The sequence below is a fragment of the Prunus persica genome, chromosome G5 (genome assembly GCF_000346465.2).
Source record: "Prunus persica cultivar Lovell chromosome G5, Prunus_persica_NCBIv2, whole genome shotgun sequence".
Classification (NCBI taxonomy): Eukaryota; Viridiplantae; Streptophyta; class Magnoliopsida; order Rosales; family Rosaceae; genus Prunus; species Prunus persica.
The window spans coordinates 6,015,401-6,029,857 of NC_034013.1; the positions used below are offsets into that span (position 1 = coordinate 6,015,401).

General features: G+C 36.5%; 1 pseudogene; it reads left to right on the plus strand.

The window, feature by feature from the left end:
• On the plus strand, window positions 2,973–11,767 carry LOC18775856 (annotated as a pseudogene).

The window sequence follows — 14,457 nt, forward strand, 5'->3', positions numbered from 1 at the left end:
ACCAAGACCAAAGTAAGGATTCTGGCTCCAAGAAAAATGGAGGTAAGGAGCTTGGAATGGTACCTCCTCAAGTGAAGCCTTCGAAGAAGATGAAGTTTGCTTCATCATCTGTCTCACGACAACAATCTCTGATGATTCAAAGTCTGGTCGAGGTATGAGCACAATGCCTCGTGTTGTGAAGAGAAAACTTCAGAAACTGAGGCCAATTGTTGAGTACAATAAAAGGGGGAAAGGAATTGGCCAAGCACATAGTGAGATGCAGTCCTACATTGGTGTGTTGGCACGCTCCAGAGTTCCACTTGTGGACATGAAATGGGCTCAAATCTCCAAGGATATAAAGGAGCAGATTTGGGAAGCAGTTGACATTGCTTTTGTGGTAGGTCAAGGGGGCAAGAGCTCTGTGTTAGCTTCTGCTGCCAAGAAATGAAAGGATTTCAAGTCTACACTAACGAGGCATTATATCCTTCCATACACCAATGACAGGGAGAGATTAAGCCAACCCCCTGAAACATATAAATTCATAGAGAAAGCACAATGGGATGCCTTTGTAGCTTCAAGGTTATCCAAAGATTTTGAGTCTGTGCATTCTCAACATGCACAGATTAGGGAGAAACTCAAGTACAATCATCGATTGTCTCGAAAAGGATATGCTGGTTTGGAGGATCAATTGGAGGAAACCATGCCTGGGGTAGAAATTGATCGATCTACCTTATGGAAGAGAGCTAGACAGGACAAACATGGTAACATGGCAGAGAAAGCAAAATTAATTGTAAGCCTACTCACTCTGTTTTAAATTTTTATTAAACTGCGAATAATTCTTATTACGTCTTATGTTATATTTTGCGTCGTGTGAATGATATTACCACGTCGAAATTTTTTAAAAAACGTCGTTAAAGGTCTAAATAGGAATCACTACTCTGTTTTCTGTAATTATAGCATAAGATGTCGGTGGTTCATTTTCGCGTCGTTTGTATTGAATTACTACGTCGAAATGTTTTAAACAAGGTCATTAAAGGTGTGAATATTGAATCATCCCTCTGTTATCTGTAAATAAAGCATAAGACGTCGGTGGTTTATTCATTCCGTCGTGATAAATTATAATAACGTCGATTTATATGTTATTGCGTCGTGTGAAATTATATAATACGTCGTTTGTATATAAATAACCGTCGTGTGTTTTTGTTCTTACTTTTTTTATATATCTTTGTTTTAGGATGAATTGCAAAAACAAGTCTCGGAAGGCAAAGTCACTGTTTCTGGCAGCAATGATGTGCTGACCATGGCTTTGGGCCCCGAGCATCCAGGCAGAGTGAGAGGAGTAGGTGCTGGGATCTCACCAAGGCAATATTTCAATTTACCCAAACCACAGAGAGTGAGCTTTGACGACCGTTTGAAGGACAGTTTAAGAGTTCTCCCTCAAGAAGAGACTAAAAAGATGGAAGCTAAGGCAAGGGAAGAGGCTTTAAGGATGGAGGCTAGAACGAAACAATTGGTAGAGGCTGAGAGGGAGCATTTCCTGAGTCAGCTTTCCCAATTAATTCCCAATTTTGATCCAAGCATGCTTAAACCCAGAATTAGCCAAAGTCCCAAAAATCCAATGTCTGACAAAGCAAGCTGCTCTTGAGGTGATGTGAGATCCCAGTATTTTGAGGATGATACTGCCAAAAATGGGAAACATCAGGAAGAAAAGGTAACATATCTGAACTTTGAATTCTCTGTTTTTTTAAAAACCATTAGACGTCGTTATTATTAATAAAACCGTCGTTTGAAATACATACCACGACGATTTTAAAAATAAACCGTCGTTTGTATTTCAATACCACGTCGTATTTAGTTTACTTGTTTTACACGCCATTAAACGTCGTTATTTTTAAAACTTTGTGGTTTTTAGACGACGGAGTTAGTCATTCCCGACGTAATAGATGAAGAGAAGAAAGAAGAAAAACAAGATGAAAAGGAGAAAGAAGATGACGACCAGGTATGTTCACATAACTTTGCCTTTTTTATTTGTTTTTCAAAATTCCAGACGTCGATATTTTTCTTTAAACCGTCGTTTGTTTACAACTTAGACGGCGGAATTTTTTTCTAAGACGTAATAAATTATTCACCACGACGGTTTCTTCACCGTCGTTTAAATTCTTTTCAGACGACGTTTTATTCCTTAAACCGTCGTTTTTATTGAATTACCACGTCATTTTTTTTATTTCTTTAAACAGGTTATTAAAGTTATTGATTATTCAAATATGGAGGCGCCATCTTCTTTAAAATCCCTTTGTCGTTATGTGGAAACGACACTCGTGCCTCAGGATAAGACCCTGCACTTTACAATTGATAAGGAGGTGTTTGGTCTAGAGCGCGATACCTTCCTCCTGCCTGAAGATATTACACAATTTGCAGGCATGGAAGAAATAGGAGCCACTATCATTGCTGTATATATGAGGTTTGTCATTCTAAAATAATACGTCGTTGGTTTATTTATTGCGTCGTCTTAACCAACTAACCACGTCGTTAGAATGTACCGTCGTGATAAATATATTATAACGTCGTTGTCTATTTCAGTACGTCGTGTGAAATTTTATAATAGGTCGTTTTGTTATACATAACCGTCGTGTGTTTTTTTATAAATATGAGGTTTGTCATTCTAAAATAATACGTCGTTGGTTTATTTATTGCGTCGTCTTAACTAACTAACCACGTCGTTAGTATGTACCATCGTGATAAATATATTATAACGTCGTTGTCTATTTCAGTACGTCGTGTGAAATTTTATAATACGTCGTTTTGTTATACATAACCATCGTGTGTTTTTTTGTGCTGACTTGTTTATATTATTTTATATATTTAGGTACTTACACGATGTTTTGAAACGAGCAAATATGTGCAGCATGGTTGGCTTTATCGACCCTGCTACAGTTAGTGTCAGCTCTGGCACAATAGCTGACAGATCACGCCTACTAGCAGCTCGACTTCAGATGACTGACGGTGAACAGATTTTCTTGATGCCTTATAATCCAGGGTTAGTCTCCTTAACAGGATTTTGTTTTTATGATTTTCAATAAATGACAGCGTATAAACTAACCACGTCGGTGTTTTATTTTATTGAGTCGTTTGAAACTACTAACCACGTCGGTAGTTATTTATCGTCGTGATAAATGTATAATGTCGTCGATTGCTACTTTATTTCGTCGTGTGAAATATTATAATACGTCGTTTTTGTAAATAACCGTCGTTTTTATATTAATTTTGTGCAGCCGTCATTGGATCTTGCTGATTGTAAGAGCAAAGAGAGAAACCGTCTATTTTCTGGATCCTCTGCCAGGAAATCGTGTGGTCGATGAAGAGGCCAAAAACATTGTGAACAGTGCTATAAAAATTTATAATTCTCACATAGCCAGACCAGGCCGTAAGGCAGTCATTTGGAAAACTCTGTCAGGCACACCAAAGCAACCCAGCAGTGTCGAATAAGGGTATTATGTGATGCGCTTCATGAGGGACATCATCATGGATCCTTCCTTGGGGTTTGAGAAGAAGGTAAGAAGAAATTACCTTCATACATTTTACGTCGTTTTTTGTATTATCAACGACGGTCATGTAAAATTACCGTCGTTGAATAGATATAGTACGTCGGTTATGAAAAATATCGTCGTCTGTGATTGAATTTTTTTTTATTTATAAACCCTAATAGTCATTGTTTATGCAGTATGCCAAGGGAAAACAGGAAGCGCCATACCCCCAAGAAGCAATTGATGAAGTCCGGAATGAATGGGCAAAGTTTGTTTGCCTTCACCTGGAATAGGGGAATTATTGAACACTTGATATTTATGTATAATGTACAAATTTTGTCTATAATATATAATGTAAAAATTTGTTGAGGTTTTCTTAAATTAAAAAAAATACAAACATACAAATTGCGTAACCGACGTGTAATACTTTTCCAACGACGTAATAAAGTCAAAAGCCGTCGTTTTTTGTTGTTTCATTTTAAACAAATCCGACGTAAAAGGATATTTAGACGACGTTCTTTGAACAATTGAGTCGTTTATGGTTTACAACGTCTTCAATTTCTTAAGGGTTCAGGGTAGTACTTTGTAACGACAGCGGTTAAGTCGTGGAATATATATTTTACGTCGGATAGTTAAATATCCGCCATGGTTTCTCATTTAAACGACGTCATTTTAACAACTTAGTCGTCTATTACAATTTACAACATCTACAATTTATTAACACCGACGTGGTTTGTTGTTGTGATAAGAATATTTTATTATTTTTATATCAAAATATTCAAAATAAATTCAAAATAAATCAGAAAAATGCAAAGTCAACTCCTATGAAGTCATTGATATATTTTCTTCCCCCTAAACCTTGAAAAAATTCATTTTGAATAACAAAAATTTAAAATGACCATCCAAAACAAAATTGTTTTGATGAGTCATAAAAGCACTTCTAGTTTTATGGTTTAGGGTTTAGAGTCTAGGGTTTAGAGATTATGGTTGTTATTTATTGGGGTTTATTTTTAAAGTATAATTTTTGGGTAGTCTTGGGTATATATTAGGCTGTAAAACCATAAACCCTTTTATAAACTTAATTTTTAAAATTATATAATTTAGTTTTAAGGGTTTAGGGTATTAATTGTTAACGACGGTGGTTGAGTCGTGGAATACATATGTTACGTCGTGCAGTAAAATATCCGACATGGTTTCCACTTTAAACGACGTCATTTTAATATGTAAGTCGTCTATTATAATTTACAACGTTTTCAATTTCTTAACTTCGACGTGGTTTTTCAGTCGTCTTTATATCAAAATATTCAAAATAAATTTAAAATTAATCCGAAAAATGAAGCGTCAAAATAAACGGCGTTACGTTCAGTGTTTCCGTTGTGGAATATTACATTTACGTCGGTTCTTGTAGAACTTTCGCCATGGTTTTTCTTTCGACGTTTTAAAGATTGCGCGCTCTAAAAATTTTCGCGCGCCCTAAATTTTTTTATATTTGGCTCTTATTCTTATACTTCTAACCCTGAACCCTAAAATTTTCAGATTTCGCGCAACATAACATTCGCTCTCTCACTTCTGCTCTAATTAAAAGTTGCACTCTCCAGGCTCCGTCGAATCTGTGAGCTCGTCCAACCTGTAAGTACAAACCCTATCTTCCCCTTGTAAATTCATTGAATGATATTAGGTTGTTTTGTTAAAGGGTTTTAGATATATGTTTTGCGATCTGTTAATAATGTGCTTATAGGTATGGGTTCATGGATTTTCTGTTTAATGGGTTCATGGATTTTCTGTTTAATGGGTTCATGGATTACATTATCTGTTATGTTGAATTGGGAATGGATTTAATTTTGTCGGATCTTTTAATCACCCTATGTTATGTTGAATTGGGAATGGATTTATTGTTTTCATGCTTGGTTTCATGTATATGTTGGTTTCTTGCTTGATTTCATATATATGTTGTGTTCTTAATGGGTTTTGGGTTCTTGAAAATAAACTGAGACACGACGCCTTTTTAGGCATACGACGACGATTACACGACGGTTTATGAAAAAACAGTCGTTGTATTACGTATACACGACGGTTTTTTCATAAACCGTCGTTTGTATTACTTATATTAGACGACGTCTGTTGAAAATCCGTCGTCTATATATGCCAAATACGTCTGTTTTTGTTTAAAACCCGTCGTCTCTGTTGTGTATTACTTGCTATTAGATCTTTGTATAATCTGCTATAGTGATGGTCATTGCCTGTATTTTCACTTTATTATAGATAATAGGTTATAGTGTCGGAGATGGATAAGTCATGGATGCACTCGGATAGAAGATCGAAGGCATATGAGTTTGGGGTGGAAGCATTTTTGAACTTTGCTGTAGAAAATCTTCTAACTACCACACATATCCGTTGTCCATGTGTTAAATGTGTTAATTTGAAGTTGTTTGGGGTTGGAATTATAAGGGATCACTTATACTTTAATGGAATTGACCAAAGCTATAAGAATTGGACATTTCACGGAAAACCTTGGGAAGCAACTACTAATGCTAGTAGAAATGTTGAAGAAGATGATGGCCATAGTAGGTACAGTTTTGTGTCTGAAGAAATTGATATGGATGATAATGATTTTGGTGATTTTGGTTCCGATCCGTATGAGTTTGCCAATGTGATTGGGGATGGAGATCAACCAGTGTACCTTGGTTGTAGAAAGTACACGAAGTTATCGGCATTAGTGAAGTTGTATAATTTGAAGGCAAAACATGGGATGAGTGATGTCTGTTTTACAGAATTATTGATACTTCAAGGCGATTTGCTTCCAGAAGGAAATACAATACCAACCTCTATGTATGAGGCTAAAAAGACTTTGTGTGCATTGGGGCTGAGTTATGAGAAAATGCACGCATGCCCCAATGATTGCATCTTGTATAGGAAGGAATATGAGGATTCAACTAATTGTCCTACTTGTGGTATCTCAAGGTGGAAGGAAGGCAAAGATTCAATCTTGAAAGAGGGTGTGCCAGCGAAGGTGGTGTGGTATTTTCCTCCAATTCCAAGGTTTAAAAGGATGTTTCAATCACATGAGACAGCTAAGAGTTTGACTTGGCATGCTGCTAGAAAATCAATTGACGGTCAGATGTCTCATCCGGCGGATTTCCCGTCTTGGAAACTTCTTGATGATAAATGGCCTGAGTTTGGTAATGAGCCGAGAAACTTGAGATTGGCTCTTTCATCTGATGGATTCAATCCCCACAGTTCTCTAAGTAGCAGATATAGTTGTTGGCCGGTTATCTTAGTTACATATAATCTCCCTCCATGGCTGTGCATGAAACGAAAGTTCATGATGTTAACCTTATTGATTTCCGGTCCTAAACAACCCGGAAATGATATAGACGTCTACTTGGAGCCTTTGATTGATGATTTAAAATCTTTGTGGGATGGGATTAGAGGAGTGTATGATGCACATAATGGAGAATACTTTATACTCAGAGCTGCATTAATGTGGACAATTAATGATTTTCCCGCCTATGGAAACTTATCTGGTTGTGTTGTTAAAGGATATAAAGCTTGTCCAATATGCGGCGATGATACACCTAGTCACAGGTTGAAAAATGGCCACAAAATTTGTTACATTGGGCATAGAAAATGGTTACCAATCAATCATCTATATAGGAGGCAACGTGCAGCTTTTAATGGGAAACCTGAATATGGCATACCTCCCGAGCCATTAACCAGAGAAGAAGTGCTGCATATGGTTGAAAATGGTGACAGAGTTTGTTGGAAGAAGAAATCAATATTCTTTGATCTCGAGTATTGGAAATACCTTCCTGTGAGGCATGCCCTAGATGTTATGCACATTGAGAAGAATGTTTGCGATAGTATTATTGGTACATTGCTGGAGATCCCTGGAAAAAATAAAGATGGGATTGCAGCTCGATTAGATTTATTGAACATGGGGGTCAAAACTGATTTGCAACCCGAGTATGGAGAAAGACGTACTCGTTTGCCTCCTGGGCCTTGGAATTTGTCAAGAGCAGAGAAGAGAGAGGTTTGCAATTCTTTCTATGGTATGAAGGTCCCTGAAGGTTATTCTTCAAATATTAAAAATTTGTATCTTTACAAGATTCAAGACTTCTTGGCCTTAAATCACATGATTGTCATACCTTAATGCAACAATTGCTCCCTGTGGCAATTCGTTCTGTTTTGGAGAAGCCGGCAAGGTATGCAATAACTCGTTTGTGCTTCTTCTTCAATGCTATATGTGCAAAGACTGTTGATGTTTCCAAGCTAGATAAGTTGGAAGAAGATGTAGTAGTTACTCTGTGTTTGCTTGAGAAGTACTTTCCCCCTTCATTCTTTGATATCATGGTTCATCTAGTAGTACATCTTGTCAGAGAAGTTCGTCTATGTGGGCCAGTATATTTTAGGTGGATGTATCCGTTTGAAAGATATATGAAAGTGCTGAAGGGGTATGTTCAGAATCGTACTCATCCCGAAGGTTGCATTGCTGAGCGGTATATAGCTGAAGAAGCGGTAGAGTTTTGTACTCAGCATTTATCTGATGTTAGTACAGTTGGAGTGCCTTCAAGCCAAAAGATGGGACTTTCAAAGCCATTATCAGGTTGCACAGTGAGCGTAGTTGATCAGGACCTGTTGAATCAAGCACATCTATATGTCTTGGAGAATACGGAGGAAGTCCTACCTTATATCGAGTACGTATGAGTTTTATTCTTTAACTTATTGATTTTAAATTATTTCTTATGTTTATCTTCTATATTTGGGACCGTAATGCTTGAATTTTTCGTGTCATGTAGGCAACATATGATCCACATCAAGACTGCTTATCCAAAATTTAGAAAGAGAACAAAGTGGCTGCAGGATAAGCATAATAGCACTTTCATTCAATGGCTACGCTTCAAGGTATATGTTGTTGAATAACATATTTCTCTTTTAATTTTCTTCTTATTTCTATGTTAGATTGAATTAAGATATATGATTAATTTGCAGGTTCAAAGTGAACTTGAGGAAGACAATCATGGCGTATCAGAAAATTTAAGGTGGCTAGCAGCTGGTCCAAACATGTCAGTGCCATTATATAGGAGCTATCTTATTAAAGGTATTAAATTCAATATCAAGGCACAAGATGATGTGCGGACAACTCAAAATAGTGGAGTTTATTTACTTGCACATACCATGCAAGTTGCTAGTGCCAAGGATAAAAACCCAATTCTCTCAAATATGGGTTTCTATGGTGTCATTCAAGAAATTTGGGACCTTGACTACCAAAAGTTTACAATCCCAGTTTTTAGGTGTGATTGGATAGATAGTTCTGGTCTTGTAGTCGACGAACTTGGATTTACCCTTGTAGATTTGAGTAAAATTGGACATAGGAATGACCAATTTGTTTTGGCTTCTCAAGTCAAACAAATATTTTTTGTTGACGACCCGATGCATCGTGGTTGGTCGGTAGTGTTATCAATGCCTAATAGAGAATATAATGATGTTATTGGTGATGAAGTCTTAGGTGATGTGATAATTGAGTGTGAGCCATTTACTAGAGGGATGCCAAATGTTGACACATTTGATGAACTGGTGGGTGAGTTAGGTGGTCAAAATATTCGAGATGGGTGTGAAGATATATGGATTGAATGATGCTTATGTAATTGGCAGTGTATGACATTAATTTTGTAATATATTGTAATGTGATTTCTTCACTTTCTACGTTCAAATAAAACACGACGTTATTGTGAACCAGTTATTCAGCATATTTACCGACGTCTTAAAGCAACGTAACAATGAAGAACCACGACGCTATTGTGAAGCAATTATTCAGGATATCACGTCGGGGAAGGATTAAGAACCGCCATGTAATTCAAAATAACACGACTCCAATCCCATAATACCGACGTCTAAAAAACGAGATATATAATCTGAACGTTAAAAAATACGACGTCATCATACATTTTCCACGTCGCAAGTTCTTTTATAAACGAAGAGGAACGAAATGAATTCCGACGGTAATTCATTATAACCGCCGTCTAATATCAATTAAACGACGTTATTTGTAATACGGCTCTCTCATCGCATTTCAACGCCGTCTATATGTTCTGTAATACGGCTCTCATTTATTTAGAACCGACGTTGTTTAGAAGTTCAACGTCGTCTATATTAATAAGTGCGTCGTGAGTAATGAATACATATAAATACAACGTCGACTACATAAATGCCACCGACGTTGTTTCGCATTCAACGTCAACTATATAAATACATACGTCGTAAATAATGACACTAACAACTATTTCCACGTCATCTTTTTTAGAAAAATCGAAGTGGAAAATTTATTTCACGACGGTTGTTTGTAAATAAGAGACGTAGTAGATTTCAATAACGTCGTCTTCTCATGTATTTAAAGACGTCATATTTTTTCTTGTCGTGAAAATTATATTTGACGGCGTAGTGTTTTAGTTGTCGTCGTTGTATGTCTATCTTGCGGCCTTGTCCTTTTAATATGTGTCATATTTTTCCTTTTTAACGACGGTGATTTGTTTGAGTTGGTCGTCTATTCTCATCCTCGACTATTTTTTAGAACTTTAGCAGACTAAACACGTCTGTTTTTATTTGTTTTCGACGTTGTTTTATTTAACAACGTCTAATATTTATCGTCGTTGTTTGTTTCTGAAAATAGGACGTATAAATTTTGTAATACGACTCTCATATATTTGTAACCGACGTTGTTTTGTTGTTCAACGTCTACTCTATAAATACATACGTCGTAAATAATGACACTGACAACTATTTCCACGTCATCTTTTATAGAAAAATCGAAGTGGAAAATTTATTTTACGACGGCTCTTTTTATATAGGCGACGTAGTAGGTATCAATAACGTCGTCTTCTAATGTATTTAAAGACGTCATATTTTTTATTGTCGTGAAAATGATATTTAATGGCGTCTTATTTTAATTTTCGTCGTTGTATGTCTATCTTGCGGCCTTGTTCTGTTAATATGTGTCATATTTTTCCTTTTTAACGATGGTTTTTTTAGAGAGTTGGTCGTCTATTCTCATCCTCGACTGCTTTTTTAGATCTTTTTGCAGTACAAAGACGTCGTTTTGTATTTGTTGATGACGTTGTATATTGTAACAACGACGGTGATTTAGCGTCGTAGTTTATGAGGGAAAAGATGACGGTGGATTCCACGACCATTGAAAAACCGAATACACGACGGTGATTTACCGTCGTCTTTTTGCTTTTTTGTAGTAGTGATGTTGGCGAGACATGAAGACTAGACGGCTCAATTTGGGCCTGTTTTTTTATAAGGACGCAGAGGAGAAAGAGAGGCGATTCGTGATATTATCAAGGCCAACTTGGAGTTCATTGAGGCTTTTAACAAACACAAGGGTCAGAACTACTTCACTCTAGACTAAGCTTAAATGAATTTGCAGACCTAACCAATGAGGAGTTTCGGGAAATTCATAATGGTTACATGAAACGATCCTCCAAATTGATCATGTCCAATTCCACGAAAGCTACAAGTTTTAGATATTGAAATGTCACTGATGTGCCACCTTCAGTGGATTGGAGAGAAAAGGGTGCAGTGACGCCTATGTGGTAAGTATTAAACAAGTTGTTAAACGATGACGCATTCACTGTTTCACAACATAACATGTTATTGAATGATGAGGCATGTTATTTCAATTTTATAAGGTGTTGGTGGGTGTTCTCAGCAGTGGCAGCGACAGAAGGGGTTAACCGGCTCAAAACCAGAAACTTAATCTCACTATCAGAGCAAGAGCTTGTGGATTGTGACACTACAGGTCAAGATCATGGCTGTGAAGGTGGTCTAATGGATGACGCTTTCCAATTCATCCAACGCAAGAAAGGCTGACAACTGAAGCTAATTACCCCTACCAGGGTGTAAATGGAACTAGTTGCAACACTCAGAAGGCTGCATCCCAAACAGTGTCAATAAACGGGTACGAGGATGTGCCTAAAAACAACAAAAATGCTATGTTGCAAGCCGTCGCTAACCAACCAATTTCGGTTGCCATTGACGCAAGTGGCTGTACATTCCAGTTTTATTCAAGTGGTGTGTTCATTGGAACATGTGGTATAAACTTAGATCATGGTGCGGGACTAGTAGTGATGGGACTAAATACTGGCTAGGGAGGAATTCTGGGGGCACGGTGGGGGGAGAGTGGATATGTGACGATGCAAAGGGGCATTCCTGCCAAGGAAGGACTCTGTGGCATTGCTGTTGAAGCTTCTTATCCAACCGCATGATTAATTAAAATACATATATGTCTGTAAACACGAATTTCCTGCGACAAATGAGACAAAAACACATATACAAAATAATATTTGTATTAATGAAATTTAGGATTACAATCTCTGTATTGAATCCTCTGATTCGATCTCCAAAGTGTTTAAAGAAAATTTGCGTTTGATACAAGGGTCGTAGAGACTTGATCTTGATCAAACGGGTAGCACAAGGCTTGTTTGGTGTTCGAATTTTTCTAGGGTGGAGGAACCGGCACATATTTGTTGTGCTTGATGGCTCTTCCAAAGTGAGGTGAAGAATGCAGAGAGTTTTTTGTTTCTTCTGAATGCTTCATCTGTCTAGGCCCCCTTCTTTTCCCTTGAGGCCTCCTATTTATAGGCCCCTACAGGATGCTTGACCTAAATAGCTTTCCTTTTTTAGAACCCTACTTTGTGGAATTCTGATTTGATTTAAAATCAATTCCAATAATTTGGCAATTTAACCAAATTATCTTTGATTGATTGACTTGATTAATATTTGATTTAAATCAAAGTCAATCACAGAAGATTCTTTCCTTTAATTTTGTCTTCACTTCGAACTGTTTGATGCACTTCGTCGGATGTCAACACGTCTCACTTTTGACAACTAATCCAAATTTGATGAGTTGTACACCACATGAGCTGCTATCCTTCACTTTGAAATCCATGCCTAAGAACATAGAGACAATTAACCCATGACGTGGATTTGCTCTTAAAATCTCACGCAATTAATTAGCAGCTCTAGCTATGAGGTTGACATGTTTTCAATACCATTGCAAGGTTAAATCAAGTTAGATTAAGGGAGCATATTTTTGCTCACCATCATTCTCAATATTTGATATGTGTCTATTAGTATAACCATGATTCTATAAATTTATAAAGCAAAGAATTAACTATGGTTATGCCAATGAACACGTGCCAAGTGTTAAGATGGATGGTGAGAGTACACATTTGGGTCGGATCTAATGTCTGCAACTGTATTCAATTTAATTAAGGATTCATTTACAAGGCGAGTGGAAGGAGTCATCAATTTTGAATTAACAAGTTTCTACTTTAACGTATAACAACTATGTTCATATTTATTGGCTATATAACTTGTTATATTCAGCCAATTACTAGGATAATGTATGCACTTAAGATCCAAGTGCTTTGACTTTTGTGCCACATAGAATTACATTCTTTTTTTGATATTTTATGATGTAAATTTTTTAATTTTTTAATTTTGAAATCATTTTTTGGTCCAATATTACCCCTTATGACTTGAATCGGATAATAGTCATTTATGTCATATTGCATAGATATATATATATATATATATGTTTTTTCATATTTTCGACAATGTGTCATAGTATTTTATGTACCTTTTTTTAATAGGTAACATACAATTTTATTTTGTCTATTTTTGTATCTGACTTATAGGTAGTTTTCTAATTTATGTTCCTAACTTATAGAAAACACGATTTATCACTAAGTATTTTTCGTTAATAATAACACTATTTACCTGTATGTCAAGCACATAATTTAATATCGGTGCTTGTCTGATCGATTAGTATAATATGTGGGTCTTTATTTTTTATTAATTAAATTGTATTTTATCCATATATTAGGAATATTATCAAAGAAAGAATTTAAATTTTAAATTATGAAATTCAATTACAAGGAAAAAATGCATTAAATTTAGATTTTCAATGTGGTTTCCTTATTTACCTCAAAGGGTAAAATTGACACAACAAAAAAAGTAATAAATGTCAAAGGACCTACATCTAAAACAAAAAACGCGATGACTAAACTCAATGACAGCTAATCGTTTTGGACCTAGATTTAAGAAGCACTTTTGTTTATTATCTAACATCGTTGCATGCCATTGACAATGTGCCTATGGATGAGGAAGAGAAAGTTGTGCTTGACTGATGATTGACAGAAACTTTCGCAAGTAAATCTTCGATGCTACCAGTTGAAGGCCCTTCGATGCTAAAGTTAGCTTAAGGTGATGAGAGCAAGCTATCGACAATGCAAGGTCATAAGTGTCAAGTGGCAAGTCTTACCCTGTATCTGGGGTGATGAGCTATATTTATAGGGAGTTCTGGATTTTTTTGGGTACTTAGTTTCAATGTGGGACTCGTGGGAGTGCCTTCCGAGGTTGACATGCGTCCCAGCAAATATCCTAGCGATGAACCCGAGAACATCCTACAAGATGCCTTCTAAGACGTAGAATTGGCAAGGCATGCCAAATACACTTACCAGCAGTGGGCCGGTTAGTGAACAATCGGCGGATGGAGCTGGAAGCGTCTGCTATTTGTTGGATTAGACTTGCCAGCATGGGTTACACGGCCATGTTGTGCGTAGAATTGGTCGTGGGAGCCGAAAAGACCTACCGATTCATACTATTGGGCTTGCCAGCGCGGGCCATGGAGCCTTCCTTAGTGTCATACCCCTTCCACGTGTCATGACATGAGATGCGGGTCAGGTATGATACAAACAAACTTAAATTAATTAAATTCATCATGCAATGCATTTCCTTTCAATTTTTTTGTGATAAACTAATAGATAATTGACTAAATAAACATCCTCCAAAGTTTCAATAAAAATTACTAAGTTTTTCTTACAATTTCTGTAGTTTTTATTCAATTTGTATCGATATCGATAATATCCCGATATTTCCATCAAAATTTCCG